Source organism: Euleptes europaea, chromosome 12 (genome assembly GCF_029931775.1).
Source record: "Euleptes europaea isolate rEulEur1 chromosome 12, rEulEur1.hap1, whole genome shotgun sequence".
NCBI lineage: Eukaryota > Metazoa > Chordata > Lepidosauria > Squamata > Sphaerodactylidae > Euleptes > Euleptes europaea.
In genome coordinates, this window is record NC_079323.1 from 25,821,662 (window position 1) to 25,840,125 (window position 18,464).

General features: G+C 42.5%; 1 protein-coding gene across 1 annotated transcript in view; it reads left to right on the plus strand.

Moving 5' to 3' along the window:
* The first annotated feature begins 622 nt into the window (after window positions 1–622).
* RFC3 (replication factor C subunit 3) overlaps window positions 623–18,464 on the plus strand; it is a 132,364-nt gene continuing 114,522 nt past the window's right edge. Inside the window, exon 1 of the mRNA XM_056858348.1 lies at window positions 623–627. The gene's annotated coding sequence lies outside the window, so the exon portion shown is untranslated. The remainder of the gene's footprint in view (window positions 628–18,464) is intronic.

The following is an 18,464-nucleotide window of genomic DNA, read 5'->3' on the forward strand; positions in this document are numbered from 1 at the left end:
CTACAGTCGAAAAAACTTAGAGGGTGTCAGTGATAAGCAATAGCAGTGGTGAAAGGAACATATCTCCTAGTTAGTTTTGGACAGCTGACACTAACTCCATTGTCAGATAAGTCTTACTGAGTGTGGGAAAAGCAGAGAGGAAAGACTCACACTAGCATACTACCAGCCCTTAACGGAAAAACAGATCTGGGAATCTTGACGATATCTGCTCCCCGTCTCCCTTCCCTCCCCCTCCCCCCTTCAAAAGAAACAATGAAAATAACTAATAAAGTATCAGTTGCTTCAGCTCCTCGTCCAAACATGGATTTCCTCAACTGATTTTTAGGGGGTTGTTTTTGTTTTACTTTCAGGAACAAGGCAGGAGGGAGAAAGGGGGGGCGTCTCAAATGTATGTTTATTTTCTGCCAAAGAACAGGAGCCATTTCTCGGCATCATCAAAAAGATGAATCATTAAAGAAGTTAAGTAACCTCAAGATGGGCCTTGGATCTCGGTTATAAAGGAGAACACCCATGCAGTGTAAATCCCTGTAGAAGAATAGACTAACACTACTCCCACAAATTCAGTGTATGTTTTAATGCTGGCTCCAGTGGAAGTAAGAGAATTTTTTTTAAAAAAGCTGATAGAAAAGAAAATATTTTCTCTGCACTGTAAGATCAAAATGTGCTGTATATACAAATAAAAATTAAGCACTTTCAAGTACATACCTGAAAGCTGAGTACATTTCCTGTGCAACATTCAAAAATCTGGAGGTGTAAATCAGAGAGGAACTCAAAAATTGATATAACCTGTATTTCCTCTGGTCCCCAGACTTGACCATTACATAATCTTCAACCAAAATTAAAAGCCTCTGCCTAAGAAATGCTGCATTGGTTCCAAAACCCAAATATTCCCAAATCAGATTAGGCCTCAGCTTGTCTGCTGTGAACCTCTAATATGCCCAGGAAAGGGCACTCTGCAACCCCCCATTACACTAGAGACCTCTGGGAAAGAGTGATGTACACGGCTTCCAAGTCCCCCCTTGGCTCCGGCAGGAGATTTTTAGGGCAGAGCTGACGCAGGGATCCTGTGCGTGCAGCCGCACTAACGACCTTGTGTCACTTCTGGTTTACACCCGGAAGCGCTGCATTGCAATGGGCCTTTTACAGGCCTGCTGCAATGTGGTGCTTCTGGGTGTAAACCAGAAGTGATGTGATCATGTTGGTGCGGCTGAACGCACATGCGATCCCTGCTTCCAATCTGGGCACTGGATTGGAGGGCAATTGCCTGCCAATCTAAGCAAACTAGCAACCCTAGTGATGTACATAGGCCAGCCTGAGGACATCCTAGGCTGCTCAGTATTGACTTCTCATGCATTTTAAGAACACATCCAGAAGCTTCCAAACAGCATTGGATCCTAGGTCTATTTTGGACATTTCTTAAGCTTTAATGGAAACTGCAGTTCTGGCCTGGATCCCAGTTAGGGTTTTGCTTTGCACAGGTTTCAATGGACATTTCAGACAAATGGGAGAAAGGTTCCAGTTTTATAGAAAAGTAAAATTAAGGCTTATGAATCTTTACAAAAATGGGTGCTGTAGTATTTTTGCCATCAAGTCACAGCTGACTTTGGGTGACCCCATGGTCTTTTCAAGACAAGAGGTGTTCAGAGGTGGTTCGCCATTCCCTGCCTCTGCATTGCGACCCTGGACTTTCTTGGTGGTCTCCCATCCACATACTGACCAGGGCTGACCCTGCTTAGATTCCAAGATCTGATGAGATCAGGCTAGCCTGGGCACCATGAAATATGAAAATAATTTTTTACAGCTGAATGAAAGTCTTTACAGGGAAGAGATGGCAGAGGAAGGTGTTTGGTATCACCAGAAAATAATCAAAGTGACAGGGTTGGCACTCTAAAAGGCAGGTAGTGTTACATTGTAGACAGTAGGTTGTATTTTGCACTTTGGTCAGCCAAGTAGAGTTACAGATGCGGCACAGAGGCAGATATTATGCTTGCACCTACAGGGAGACAAGCAGTAGGACAAAAGCATCTCATTTGACCTTTGGCATCCCCAGGAAGTCAAGCATCAGGACAAAGCTGTCATTTGTAAGACTGAGCTAGACACCTTATTGTTGGAGTGAGCGACTCACCAAGCCTGGACATTGGAGGGGGTGTTACATCACTCTGGGAGCTGCCCTCTGACCCCTCCTCTCTCTGTGTGTCCTTTGTTCTTCCCATTTCTCCACATGGCTTTTCATGGAGTCACAGGTCTCTACAGGTCTCTCCTGTAGAAACAATGCTTCATACTTCCATACACATGATACCGGATCATCTGCCCACTTGTGATAGTGAAAGAGGCTGCTCTCTCTCCTTTCAACTGCAACCTGAATGTGAACTGAATCGACTTGAATAAATGTTTTATTTTTTGCAATACACTTCTTGGGAGATTTACTTCTATATCATGTTTCTATGACGGGGCAAACTGCTATATTAACCAAATATCCCAATATTTAACTTGGCTCCTGCACCATGGGCAGACAAAACTAATTTGCGTTTGCTTAGAGTTGCCAGCTCTGGGTTATAAGAACATAAGAAAAGCTATGCTGGATCAGACCAAGGCCCATCAAGTCCAGAAGTGTGTTCACACAATGGCCAACCAGGTGCCTCTACGAAGTCCAGGAATTACCTAGAGATTTGGGGGATGTAGTCTGAGGAGGGGTGGGGTGTAGGGAGGGGGGACTTCAATGTGATATAATGTCATAGTCTATCTTCCAAAGTGGCCATTTTCTCCAGGTGAACTGATCTCTGTCATCTGAATCAGTTATAATCCCAGGAAATCTCCAGCTACCACCTGGAGGTTGGTAACCCTATGTTTGCTCATTGTTCATGCAATATACATTGTGTATTTATTTTTATTTACTACAATATTTATATTCCTCATGGCTCAAGATGGCTTACAATAGTAGTGTTGGGACAGGATCTGGGAGACCCAGGTATGAATCCCCATTCTTCCATGGAAACTTGTTGGGTGACCTTGGACCACTCTCACACACACTTAGCCTAACCTACCTCACTGGGCTGTTACAAGAATACAATGGAAGAGAAGGGAAGGGAAAGATGTAAGTTGCTTTCAGTCCTCCATGAGGAGAAAGGTGTGGTATAAATGAAATAAATAAACAGATAAACAATCACAATTTAAAATATACCAAATAAAATAAAACTTCCCCCTGTAGTCTACACTACCCTTTGTGGAAACCATTTACGGAATGAATATTAGGTAGAAATCAGCTAGATTTGGGTCCAGTAGCACCTCAGAGACCAACAAGATTTTCGGGATATAAGCTTTGATCACTTTAATACATGCATGTGTGCAAAATTCATTGTGTTCACTGTGTGCGCATTTGAATTAGAAACAGACATCATTTGTTATACTGAAATCACACACAATATACAAATTCACACTAAAATCAGGTTGTCTCACAGAGAAAATCAAACAAACTTTAACTAACTAACCAGTGACCATTAACACTGGGAATGCTGGTTAATCTGACAAATTAGTACAGCGAAGCACCAGAAAAAAAGAACGTGGCAACGCTCAGCCTCAAAGAGAACAGAATTAATGCAGACAAAAATAGTACTTGGCAGAAGGGAGGATATTTATATAAAATCAAGAGGCTGCACAAGCCACTGAATCAGCAACATGCAAAAATGAGGCCATGTGTCTAAAATGCACATTATTTACCTGACACATATGACAAACAATCCCATATCCCAAAGGAAATGTTAGAGCTGAAACTCAGTTGGGCCCATGGACTGCTCCATGGAAGCAAAACTTAATGCATCTGCCTGAATCCAGAGAAAGTTATAACATTTAAGTTAGGGTTGCCAGGTCCCTCTTTGTCACCAGCGGGAGGTTTCTTGGGCGGAGCCTGAGGAGGGCAGGGTTTGGGGAGGGAAGGGACTTCAATGCCATAGAGTCCGATGGCCAAAGCGGCCATTTTCTCCAGGTGATCTGATCTATTACCTGGAGGTTGGCAACCCTAACTTAAGTCCAATGGAAATAAATGGGGCAATTTGAAATCAATATGACTCCCATTCAAGCTAGCCTTTGATTTTTTTTACAAATATTTTCTTCCTTTATCTAACCCCTTAGCAAACTGAACCCAGCCCACCAACAGCCCATCTCTTAGTTTGCCTGCTTCCTCTGTGTCGTGGACTGCAAAAACAATGAGGTTGTCATTGTCACATGCTTTACAGGCCATGGCGCAATTTGGGTCACAAGTGGCACAGATCTGATAATGCAACAAACTGCTGACACATTAGTACAGCACTAAATCTACAAGAAACTTCATTGGTATGTAAACGTCACCATGGGGAAATACGTGTGTTGAACAGCGCTGGTGGGTATCTGTCTAGCTCCTACATTTTCGACGGAGATTAAAAGTGAAACCAATGAATTTAGCACAACTCAGCCGGCCACAGGAGCGATGACACCTGGCCTCTTGGCTTTAAATGAAATCTTCAGATATTGTAGCATTACATTCTAGAGTTCTTGGGAATAAAGACATACCTGGGCTCACCATAATTAATTACAAATACAAGGTGGATTGATTTCCTTTGTTTTTACATTACAAAATGGATGCCTCACATATATCGATCTCTCAGTTTGAAACCCTTCCTCCATAATATAAGGCCTATATAAAAAATAAACATGCCAATATTTTTTATGCATAAAACTTTTCTTTCTTTCCTCATCGCCACAGATAAACTTGATGTATATGCTCCATATTTTGTATGCACAGCCAGTTCTTCTCTGATGCTGCATTTTAGTCGGCTTTGACAGCTCTGATTACTAATTAGACTCTGCCTTCTGCCAAATGCTTAATAAATGCAAGTAATTATACGTGTACCTCTATCACAGCCCCTTATTGCTCTAGGTGGAAATACTATACATTAATGGGCACGGCAAGGGATGCTAAAGTAATCTGGCAGCGTTCTAATGTGGATATTGTAGTTCCATTGATGCAGGCAATTATCTTGAACCAACCTTCTGTCTCATTCTGTCCTTTCTATACTTTCTAGTGGGAATAAAGGTATCAGCAGCTTGACAGAAAAAAATATAGTGCAAGCTGGTCAGGGGTTTAAGTATGGGGATGTGCATCCATCCTTGAATGAGTGTCCCATGAAACATAAAGGATAATATCAATCATTTACAGCTGCAAATCCTAAAAGCAAGACTATATAGGAACTCCACAGTTTCTATGGATATGCAACAATATGGGGAAACCACTGCAAGAATCAAGAGTTGGATTTTACACTTTCCTGGATGATGTAACAAAGGATGAGATTAGATGGTTTTCTGCTTAATACTTATTTATTTATTTATTTTTAAATTACACTTTTACCTCACCTTCCCCGGCCAAACGGTCAGGCTCAGAGTGGCTTAATAAATTAAATCTCTCACTGCTTTATAGAAGAAGCCATTTCTACTCTTTTGCATTAAAGTTAAATATTGTAAAATTGCTCAAAGACAATATGGCCCCCAGTTATCCCCAGGAGCTAAAGAATATATAGATGCCAATAAAGTAGCACTTGAAACTGACCAGCTGCTTCTGTCTGAACTCAGATGAGAGAGGTTATAATCGTCTTAGAGCAGGAGCTCAGTGCAAGGTAAGTCCAAAATATTCCACATCAAGCTACTGGCTAAAAACACGAAGGCAAAGAATAAGCATTTCCTCAAATATATCAGAAGCAGGAAATTGGGTAGGGAGGCTTTTGGGCCTTCGGATGATAAAGGAATAAAAGGATTGCTTAAGGACGATGGAGAAATGGCAGAGAAACTAAATAAATTCTTTGTGGCTGCGGATGTACCCATGCCAGGAAGTTATTACTGTAATTTTGTAGGTGCGATGGACACTTGGGAGAAGGAGAACTAACAGTGCATTCCTGAGGGGGGGTGAAATTCATTTGGAGGCGGCGTGACCCCTATGTCGGCATATGTGCCACTTGCACCATGCAAACTGGCATGGATGCCAGCGTTGGAGCACATATGTCGGCCCTCCTGGACCGTGGTGGCAGCGTGGCCCATGGATGCCGGTGCAGCCTCCCACCAGTGTTCTCATGCACAAGTCCCCTGCCAGCATCCTGGGAGGCATTATGGGGGGCAGGGCGGAGCTGCCATTAGGCAGCTTCCTAACTCCTTTCATGCTGGGAATTCCCCCAACGCAATGGGATTGTTGCAACACCATTTTTTGTGGTGCAGCATCGCTGTTTGCAATGGGACCTTTCCCCCCATTTTCGGGTTTCTTTTACAATAACCCCCCTTTTTTCCCACTGCGGAGGCCGCAAAACCTCATTGGAGGTGATGCACCGGTGCTGTGGCCACACCGTCCCCAGTCACTACGGCTCTGAGGAATGTGCTGTAAGAATTAAGGAATAAGGGATGGGTGGGTTGGGAGGCTAGCATGGCATGAATTTGAGTGACACAGATAATCCAACAGCCACATTTTAGGGGGCTTTCACACATGCCAAATAATGCACTTTCAATCCACTTGCAATGTTTTTTGCAGCTGGATTTTACTGTGTGAAATGGCAAAATCCACTTGCAAATGATTGTTACAGTGCATTGCAAGTGCATTATTCAGCATGTGTGAAAATGCTTATAGTTTTTCTTTATGTCTACACAAAATGCAATTCTATCTAGAATCACCTGACTACACTGCTTATGTTTCATTTCTCTGTCATCTGTAGAATATTGCTTCCATTAATACAAAAAGCATATTTAATGATGTTCCATACCTCAAAATTAAGTACAAAACATCATATGTTTTTGCTGCAAGCCTGCTACCCCCCTCCCCATACAAAGACTAATGCACTGTATCTATCATCTTCTACCCCCATAATATACTTTTCTCCACTGTGCTGCAGATATTTTGGTGTTATAAATAAAACACAAATGTAACCAAAATATGTATTATTCTCAACAATGATCATGTTCATACTGGTTAATGGAAACTAGATGAAAGTTGACACAACAGGATCTCAAAGTGCAAATATAAGAACTTGGCAGGTGGGAACAGACTTGTGAGAGGTTTAGTTGAAAAGAAATTCAGAATTAGTAGTAGCTATCTCCTGGTACATATATGAGTAGAAAGATTTATGATTTGTTATGGCATCTGTGGGCTACTAAATGTTGAATACGGGCTGGTCAAGCAGTCCTTAGTTTTATCACTATTGGTATTAAAGATCACCTGTAATGGAGACAGAGACCTATAAAGATCAGTATAATGGAGGCAGAGTAAATAGTTAGAATTTCTTCTATTAGGTTAATTAAATAAATTCCTGGGTCAGAATCTTCATTCCTTTTCCTACTAAGAATGGTGGCTACATTATATTATTCAATAAAAGGATGGAAGCTTTTTACATGTTTGTTTCTTGGAGCGAACTTGTTCACTTGTTATCAGATGTTAATCATGCGTACCATGGCCAGAAAGATACAAAATGATCCAGTCCCTACAGAAAGGTGATAGATGGTGATTTGGGGAAGCAGTTAAGCACTGGAACATTATGCTGGCTGTACAAGATTCTGAAGCATTTTTTAATCTTTCTACCATATAAATGGCATAGAATGACTTTTGTGGCAAGGTCAGTTTGAAAAATCCACATTGAAAACATCGCATGGGGGTGATCTGCTAATCCCACAGGCACACAACTTTCATTCACATTCTGTGGCTGGTAGCAAGAAATGAAATATTTTTGCGCTCCCCTCATTTTATCTTCACAACAATTCTGTGTGTCGGTTCACCTGAGGGGTGGTGACTGGCTGAGGATCATCCAGTAAGCTTGATTCCTCAGCAGAGAGTTGAATGAGGGTGCGTTTTCCCCCCACCCGCAAGTCTAGCACCCTAGTCATTACACAATATAAACTACCTCGAATCCACATATCTCACCTCAAGAAAAAAAATGTGTGAGTGAAACTCATGAAGGTCGAAAGGAAGAAAGTCATTTCTCACCTTTTCTATCATGGCCTGTTTGAATTGAATCCTCAAAGCCACCCCTCTGGGATCTCTTTTGAGGTGTGCTGAGCACCTCCAGGTCTCACAAATGGGTAACTGGGATCCGAGGTCCTCAGTACCCTGCAGAATGGAGGGCTGTTTCACACACACACACACACACACACACACACACACACACACACACACACACACACACACACAGCTGTGAATGTGACAAATGCACACACCACACAGGCTCATTAGTCTGGAAGCTGGGCTGAGAAATTGCCAGCATGTAACATTTGCAATGGCCCCCAGTTACAGTTTTTAAATCTCAAGAATTTGTTGGGGACTAATGGTGTAGAATCTTCTCAAGCCTGCCTTTCAAGCGCTCCCTGAAGTTAATTGGAGTTTAGCCCGGAGGAAGTACAGGAGGATCAGACAAATCATTCGGACACAATTTCTCACAGCACAGCCCTTCAAGGGGATATTAGAGTGTGTATTACAAACGGCCAAGGTCACTTAGGGACTTCATTATATTACTGCAGTGCACCACCGCCTCTGCCCAGCGGCTCGCAGCTTGGCTAAACACAACATCACCGAGCATCAGCAAATATGCTGCATGCTGTTATGTTTAGTGCTTGAGACTGTTGCTGAATCTGGCAAGCTGTTAGCGCTTCATTTGACTTCATCATTTTGTCAGTAAGGGAGAAGTAACACTAATCCCTTTCCCTGAAACACAAATATGTTTATGCTAACAACAATCTTCTGCAGCTCAACGACGCTGTTACATGGGAAGAGTTTGTCCTGTAAAGAAAATGAACAGTGTAAACAGAACTCCAGCTTAGCTGGACATTTCTTTTAGGCGTTAAAGCGCTACATTTATTTTGAATTTAATGCATGAAGCCCAGACTTATGAGTGGCTCTTTGACTTTCCGGGCTGTATCTATTTGGACAACTGGTTTCCAGGTTTTTCTCATTTCTCAAGGAACTACAGATATTGTGGCCCAGTTTAAGGAGGTATGAATGCAACAGAAGACTGCAGAAAAATAGGAGCTTGAAAGCAGAAAACTCTCACAACTCCTCCTGCCCCCAACCCTCCCCACAAGGTTGTGTGTAAGAAGTCTTTTTGTCTTTTCCCCATTCCCAATAGCAGACTGGTGTTGTTATTTGGACTACTTAGGGCTGCCAGCTCCAGGATAGATAGGGTTGTCAACCTCCAGGTAACTGGAGAAAACAACAGCATGTAGGCTCCAATAATTTTTAAATAGAACTAGGCATTCCAATAAAAGTCCATAAGTAAAGAAGAGAAAAAGGAAAATTATCCCAAAGAATACTATTCAAACAAATTCAAAAATATTGGTGTATTTAAATCATACCACAATAAGTATATTAACAAAATAAGTGCATGGACTCGTGCCACGCAGGGCTTAAGGCAAAGACTGTTGCCAATACAGGTTACAATACTCCACTCAAACGGTGAATATAATGTATCAGGAGCCAAACCTCACTCCACCTGGGCCACGCAGGGCTTAAACCAAAATCTATCTCTCAAAAATAAATGATAAAATAAATTATTAAATAAAAAATACCACGCTGGGCTTGAAGCAAAATAAGTCACTAAGTACAAAGATGAATAGAAATGCCACGATAGGGCTACACAACCGCTCAAATTGGCGGCAATTGTTTTCAAGGAGAGACAGTCAGAGGCGAACCTCGTTCTGATATGAAGAAGAACTTCACTCAGAAAATTGAAAGAGTCCAGTTGAGGATCACATATGCGGCCAGCAAAGCAGCAAGAACGAGTGTTTCGGATAATCCTTCATCAGCTTGCTACATTGACTTGCCGTCGTGTTGTAGCTGGCTTAAAGGCAACAAATTTGCGATCGTATTGAAACCGACCAGTCTTTCATTTATTTGAACTGAACTCTTTCAATTTTCTGAGTGAAGTTCTTCTTCATATCTGAACAAGGTTCGCCTCTGACTGTCTCCTTGAAAATAATTGCAGCCAATTTGAGCGGTTGTGTAGCCCTATTGTGACATTTATATTCATCTTTGTACTTAGTGACTTATTTTGCTTCAAGCCCAGCGGGGTATTTTTTATTTAATAATTTATTTTATCATTTATTTTTGAGTGATAGATTTTGGTTTAAGCCCTGCGTGGCCCAGGTGGAGCGAGGTTTGGCTCCTGATACATTATATCCACCTTTTAAATGGAGTATTGTAACCTGTATTGGCAACAGTCTTTGCCTTAAGCCCTGCGTGGCACGAGTCTATGCACTTATTTTGTTAATATACTTATTGTGGTATGATTTAAATACACCAATATTTTTGAATTTGTTTGAATAGTATTCTTTGGGATAATTTTCCTTTTCCTTTTCTTTACTTATGGGTTTGTTTGGAATGCCTAGTTCTATTTAAAAATTATTGGAGCCTATGTGCTGTTGTTTTCTCCAGTTTCAGTGTTTCAGCATAGGTTTTTGGTTACTTGCAGTTTAACCTCCAGGTAATAGCTGGAGATCTCCTGCTATTAAAACTGACCTCCAGCCGATAGAGATCAGTTCACCTGGCCACTTTGGCAATTGGACTCTATGGCAATGAGGTCCCTCTCCTCCCAAACCCCGCCCGTCTCAGGCTCCACCCCAAAACCTCCCACCGGTGGCGAAGAGGGACCTGGCAACCCTCAGGATAGAAAATACCTGAAGATTTTAGGGATGGAGCCTGAGGAGGGCGGGGTTTGGGGAGGGAAGGGATGTAAATGGGAGTATAATGCCATACAGTCCACCTTCCAGCTATTTTCTCCAGGTGAACTGATCTCTTTGTTCCCACTGCAAAACTGGAACCCTTGAGTTGACCTGGATTTTGTGTGCCTGACTCCCTTCCACTGGTCCATAGTGCTAGAGGCATGCTTCAGCTGGAATGCTACTACTCCTTCCTGCCTTATCTAGGGCTACTGGCTTGTTGATTACAGGGTTTCAACCTTCATGATGCCATAGGATTCAAACCCCAATCTATTAGGGTGCCTTAAAGCATCATTTTATTTATTTATTACATTTCTTCTAAGGAGTAATATATAAGACCCCCCCCCCAGTTTATTCTCACAACAACCTTATGATATAGGTTAAATTGAAAGAGAGTTACCGAACAAGGTTAATCCAGTGAGTTTCATGGCAGAACAGCGATCTTCCAAGACCTACTTTGACACTCTAACCATCGTATCACACTATATTGTGCACACAGCAAGGCTGGCATCAGCATACCCTGAGGTGGGGCAGCTTCCAGGGCCCGGGGATTTTGGTGAGGCCCATTGCTGCTGACCCTCACCCATACACCTCCACTGCCACCCATCAGTGCCTGTGCTCTAGGGTTGCCAGCTCCAGGTTGGGAAATACCTGGAGATTTTGGGGGTGGAGACAGGGGGTGGGACTTGGGGAGGGGAGAGACCTCAGTTGAGTATAATGCCATAGAGTCCACCCTCCAAAGCAGCCATTTTCTCCCGGTGAACTGATCTTGGTCGTCTGGAGATCAATTGTAATAGAGGGAGATCTCCAGGTGCCACCTGGAGGTTGGCAATCCTACTTTGCCCCCAACTGCCCAGAGTCGTTGCAGAAGGGCGTGGCGGTGGTACATAGTGGTGGCACTCCTGCTGGCAAAGGCAGCAGCACTTCTAGCTGCGCACGCTGGCCAGTGCTGTCAGGAAAAGGTTGTGTTGGTGGTACAGGCAACTAAGCACAGGCAGTGGGAGAAGGCTGCACCGGGCAAGTAGGGGGCATGCAGGTGTGGGGTGGAAAGGAGGGCATGAGGGGGGCCCTTGGCCCCTCAAAATCTGGAACCAGTCCTGGCCTATGGTGTGGTAGGTTTGTTTGCAATGGGGAGGGAGCTGTGGTCTTTTTTCTGGCTGCATATTTGTATCGAGAAGATGAGTTGATTTGCCATCATCAGGGACACCAGTGTAGTCTAGCGGTTAGAGTGTCAGATTAGAAATTGGGAGACCCAGGTTCGAATCCTCACTCTGCCAAGGAAATTCACTGGGTGACCTTGGGCCAGTCATATACTCTCACCCTAACCTACCATACAGGGTTGTTGTGAGGATAAACCATAGGAGAGGGGAATGACGTAAGCAGCTTTTTGGGTCTCCACTGGGGAGATAGGCAGGGTATCATTGCAATGAAACAAATGAGATTAATTGTTGACTTCCCTGTCTCAATAATTTGGGTTGCGTCTGGCAACATCGTGATTGGTGGGTGATGCTCATGGCAGGATTACCCGTTATGCCGGGTTTTGCATGTTGGTATTACTTTGCTTAGTAATACCCAATTCAGTAATACCCAAATACCTCCCCCCAATTCTTCTGATGTTGCTTTTGCTGTTGGCTGAGAATAGTATCATGATGTCTACATTATGCCATTGTTAGCCCTTATATACTGAGACTTTAGGACCAACAGCCCATCCTGCCGACGAAAGCTCTTTGAAGACCGGACTGTTCATCACTCTCCCGGCAGTATTTTTTTGACATTTTATCCATATAATTATTATGTGTGCAGAAACTATATTTTCAAGCTTTGCTCTCTCATAAAAATACTAGCTAATTGCTTTTGTAGACATTAAGACATTTTGTAGACTATTAGAACGCTGCATCGAAATGAAATCCATTTCTAGTATGTGATCACACTTCCATCAGTTCTGGTATACCATAAAAGGGTTTCCCAAAGGAACTGGAATGGCTTTGCACAGCTGCTTGGAAAACATCTAAGTATTCTGGTAAACATACTGGAAGGTCTGTCAGACAGTGCAGGAAATGGTATGCCAAGCATGTCGGTTTATTTTTTAAAACTCAAATGAATTACGAATAAAACTGGTTATACAAAGAAGAGCATTTCCCTTTGATGTGTGTGATTGGGAAAGAGAGAGGTCAGTGGGAGCTATGCGTGCAGCCTTTTGGTTTGACTTGAATGGGATGCTAGCGTTGGGCTGGGTTCTGCTCCTATCCAACCACTCAGCTGAGCAAAGTTTGAAGCTCTTCCGTTGGAAGAAGAGCCAGTCAAGTGGGAGGGAGTTTCAATGTAGGACAGTTGAATCTACCCAATTGATTGTCACTGAAGAAAGGGGGGGGGGGGGAAACCAACTTTGCTCTTGCCTACTAAACTTCTTATTTGAGGCCTCACTGGCTTCAGCTGAATAAGTGTAGCGTGGTGTAGTGGTTAAAGAGCAGTGGTTTGGAGCAGTGGGCTCTAATCTGGAGAACCGGGTTTAATTCCCCACTCCTCCACATGAGCGGCGGATGCTAATTTGGTGAACTGGGTTGGTTTCCCCACTCCTACACATGAAGCCAGCTGGGTGATCTTGGGCTAGTCACAGCTCTCTTATTGCTCACTCAGCCCCACCTACCTCACAGGGTGTCTGTTGTGGGTAGGGTTGCCAGGTCCCTCTTCGCCACCGGCGGGAGATTTTTGGGCGGAGCCTGAGAAGGCCGGGGTTTGGGGAAGGGAGGAGCTTCAATGCCATAGAGTTCAATTGCCAAAGCGGCCATTTTTCTCCAGGTGAACTGATCTCTATTGGCTGGAGATCAGTTGAATTAGCCGGAGATCTCCTGCTACAGCCTGGCAGTTGGCAACCCTAGTTGTGGGGAGGGGAAGGAAAGGTGATTGTAAACCAGTTTGATTCTTTCTTAAGTGGTAGAAAAAGTTGGCATATAAAAACTGACTCTTCTTCTTCTTCTAAGTGGTCTGAACACACATGAAGCTGCCTAATACTGAATCAGACCCTTGGTCCATCAAAGTCAGTATTGTTTACTGAGACCAGCAGTGGCTGTGCTGGGCCTCAGGCAGAGGTCTTTCACATCACCTACTTGCCTAGTCCTTTTAACTGGAGATGCCTGGGATTGAACCTGGGACCTTCTGAATGCCAAGCAGATGCTCTACCACTGAGCCACAGCCCCTCCCCTAACCCCTCTGACAACTGGGTTAGCTGTGAAAGAGGGGGGGAAAACACTGGCTCTTCCTTTCTCCAATATTAAATGTCGAGACTATATTTAAACATGAACAGATAGTTTTAGTACAGCACAATAATAAAACCAATACACTGGAGATGTTGTGTAGTGGACAGAAGTGCCCTTTACATGTCATTCAACGTTATGCATGTGTGAGTCCCCCATAACTAGACCACCTTTAAATTTACACTACAGGATCTTTTGGTGGCAATATCCATTCAAGACATCTGTATTTCTTTGTTACTTTTTCACTCATGGCAAAATCCTATCCAATAGACTCTGAGAGGAAATGCAGAGGGCACTGCCACTGGCAGCCTGTCAATATCTAACAAAGATGGTCCACTGACAGCATGGTCATAGAAGATGACATTAAGGACAGGGAGGTTCATGTGAGAAAATGTAGTTGTTTAGATATCGAGATATTGAGAACATTGTAGGTTGAATCCAGCATTTTGAATTGTGCCCATAAACAACTTGGAAGCCAGTAAAGATTAATTCAGCTTGTTGGCACTTCCCTTGGCTTTTCCCAGTCTTGCCTGACATTTATGTAATGCCATCTGTAATCCCTGAATGAATAATGCCAGTGTGTAAAACCCAGACAGCGCAGGGGCACAGTTTTACAGACTTCAGGATTTAACAGGGGCTTGGCCCTGTTTAAACAGGTGCCAGTTTTAGATTCCGTTGATAGTATCAAGCCTCCAGGAAGACTGTTTCCCAGTCATTCTCAGCTTTAAAAATGCATATTCTATTTACATAGCATGAGACTTCCAATTCTAAACAAAAGCCAGTAGATGGAAGGAACACAGTCCCCTCTGCTGTGCAGTTGGAGTAGGGTTGCCAACCTCCAGGTGGTGGCTGGAGATCTCCCGCTAATATAACTGATCTCCAGGTGACAGAGATCAGTTCCCCTGGAGAAAATGGCTGCTTTGTCCATTGGGTTCTATGGCACTAAGTCCCTCTCCTCTCCAAACCCCACCCTCCTCAGGCCCCACCCCAAAATCTCCAGGTAATTCCCAACCCAGAGCTGGCAACCCTTAGTTGGAGGGACCATACATATCTTTATCTAGGTTTTCCCAGATGTCCATGTATGTGCATGAAAAATGAGTGTTTGGATCTATGTGTGTCTGATTCTAGCCAACAGTGAAATTGGGGTGGGAATATGTCTGCAACCCACAATCATTACAGAGTCCCTAGCACTGAATCACAACAGTGAAAAACAAGATTACATGCAAACAATATAGGTAGCATTCCTATCAGATTAAGAGAACAGTGTTCTCTCCTTCTCTCTCTCTCATTCACACACACACGCACACACCCCTGAAGCCACATGGAAGTGTTTCCCATGCAGCTGCGGAGTCTATGCATCTGTATAAATATCATAACCACAAAGTCAATGGTGTAACATGCATTTTTTGCCCAAGACATGGTGATAAATGCTAATCATAACTAATTTAAACATGAACAGATAGTTTTAGTACAGCACAATAATAAAACCAATACACTGGAGATGTTTAAAAATTCTTTGAATCTAATTATTTCCTAACCTGTTAACTCATGCATTACTTTTTTTCCTTGATCATACCAAGAAAACAAGGTGCGACGCTAATGCTGCAATCAGGGGAGATAATTTAAGAAAGAACAAAAGAAAATAGATAATGACTAAAACCATTTGGAGGAAAGCAGTTTTGCTTGACAGCACAGATGAATTTTTCATCTGTAAGTATCGACCTGGCATTCTAAAGACAAGCTCATAACATACAGTAGATCAAAGTAAATATGCACAAAAATAACAGTTGGGACATTTATGGAGAGAGCTGTGCTTTATGATTAACAGTAACATTTTGTTGACATAATGCCGAAAGTGGCTCAGATCACAAAACTACCAATTAAGACGTCAATTTTCCAGGCCTAAGCTACCCAGTGTGCTAATTCAGCATCTTTGCCAGCATATATACCAAAATGGTTCTTTCATCTGTTTTTAGCCTCATTATAGTTGTCCTTGTAAAGGGCGAAAAATGCCATTTTGGAACAGAAAGGTATACATTGGCTGATGGCAATCTGAACTACACAAAACCACAGGGTTGAAGCTGGCTCATTGAAGCTGATCCTCTGCCCCAAAATAGAGCCATCTGGACAGAAGTCAACCCAAACCTAACTGGTTCTTTTAACCTGAATCACTGTGCTTTTTACATAATTAACGAGCACTGCACAAGATAAATAATTTTATGGACAAACACATTACACAATCCTATCTTTTTAAAAAGTTTTCACTAGAAGTGCAATTAATAGGTTTTCAAAAGTACAGATCACATTCAAGCACTGGGCAAGTGTATTGTCTGCCATCCACCATTTCCCGATACTAGCACATGTTCCTTGGAGAAATAAAATAGGTAGGTAGATCAGAGCCATAGTTATCACACTCCATATCATACTGCAAACAGACTCTTTCATGTTCCTGGAAGGGGCAGTGTGATGGTTCTTGGGGGCAGAGGCATGTCAAAGATATGGAGATCCTTCAGAGAAGAATCAAGTTGGGAGCAGAACTATTTGTTAATATATATGTGTATGTGTGTGTGTATAACACACACACACATATAAAACACATACATTCACATATATATTAACAGATAGCTCTGCTCCCAACTTGATCCTTTTCTGAAGGATCTCCATATCCATATCCATATGTGTGTGTGTGTGTGTGTGTATATATATATGTATGTGTGTGTGTATATGTATGTATGTATGTATCTATGTATGTATACATATATATATGTATATATATGGCTCACAGTTATGTATCACTGGGTGTCGAAATCTCTCCCTTTCTTAGTTTTGGAGCCTGTCTGTTGGCCCTTCCTCACCTGGGGGTGCCTGGAGCTGTTTTCTGCTGGCTGATCTTCTTTACCTCCAGTCCCAGAAACAGCCAGCCAGCCAGCCAGCCAACCAGCCTCTCTCTCTCTCTCTCATAGTCTCTGCTCCTTCCTTGAGCAAGCCATATGTACAAAACAGAATTTTTCAGGAGGACATTCTTGTAGAGGGTGCAGAGTTGTGGTGTAAAGGGTCAGATCAGGAGGTGACTTCTCTTAAGGATAAAGTTCTTGCTACACTGATTGTCTTGTTCCCCAAACAGGAACATTTGCATGTGTTGACTTGTTTTTCTCCTTGTTCTACAATCCCAGCTCAGCTGCATTACTTTGTCGTACTAGGAATCTGCATTGTGTCTCAGTGAGAAAGGCAGATTTGAAATGATGATGATGATGATAGGGCCACAAGGTCCCTTGAATGAAGTGTGCTGCTGCATGGGTTAGGTTCACTTAGGTGTTTCCTGAAGCTGTCCACTGCCTCTTAATCAAAGTTAGGCCTTTTGAAAGCACCATCCTGCAAACAGTGCTTACTTCTACCTGAACATTCTCACTGGCAGCCCATACCTGGTAGAATGGCTTCCCTGATGAAAATTGTAACATGAAATTGTTTCAAAGGGTATTTTTAGTATGGAAAATTTTCAGACTGATTATGGGTTTTATTTTATTTATTGTAGCTTTATTATTTTTATCGTGGCATTAAGACTTTATTCTCTAATCTGCTTTGAATCCAGTGGAGAAAAGTGAATTAGAAATGCGGCAAACAAACAATTTGGTTTCTGCCTGCCTTCATCTTTAATTTGGTCTTTCCTTTTAGAAACCTGAGATGCTGCTTTTCAGGTGCTATAAACTGATTAAAAGACAAGGGTTTGGATCCGGCAATGTGTAAGCAGAAACATAAATTGCACAAGTTCCACTTGTGCAAGATCTTGTACAACACCTAGTACATTTCTCCTTATATAGTATGTGCCTAGAAACTGGTTGTGTCAGTGTAAGTTAGTGTAAGTGGCTACCATGGGCTTTTCCTCTTGCATTTGCCTCTGCATAAGAGCTCTAGTGCAGGTGAAAATTTTGCACTGGATCCAACCCAAGATTTCTGCTGGCAGTAGCGGGCCCAAAAGTAGGAGATGTTTAAACAAAATTTAAACAAATATATAGAAGAGTACTTTGAGGATTGGATAGTTGTGAAAGTTCATGGGGGGCTTGGGTATCTGCTTGGCATGCAGGAGGTCCCTGCTTTAACCCTTGAAATATCCAGTGAAAATATCAGATAGCAGATGATATAAAAGACCTGTATCTGAGATCCTGGAGAGCTACTGCAAGTCTGAGCAGACAATACTGACCCTGATGGACCAATGCTCTGATTCAGTATAAGGCAGCTTCATGTATATATCCAAGTAAATCTTCAGTTGATTCCAGAAATTTTCATGAATGCTATTCCAAAATTCCTGCTGCATTTGACATCTGTGACAATAGCTCAAGATCAATAAAACATCTATATGTATAAAAAACAAAGAACTATAGACCTACCAGCTCTTTCTCTGTTCAGCTTCTGGGACAGCATCTGTAAGAAATAATTCATTTTCTTAGTGAACAAGAAGTTTTGCTTTGCCTCAAATAACAGAGCTGCCCAAAGTAAGAGACA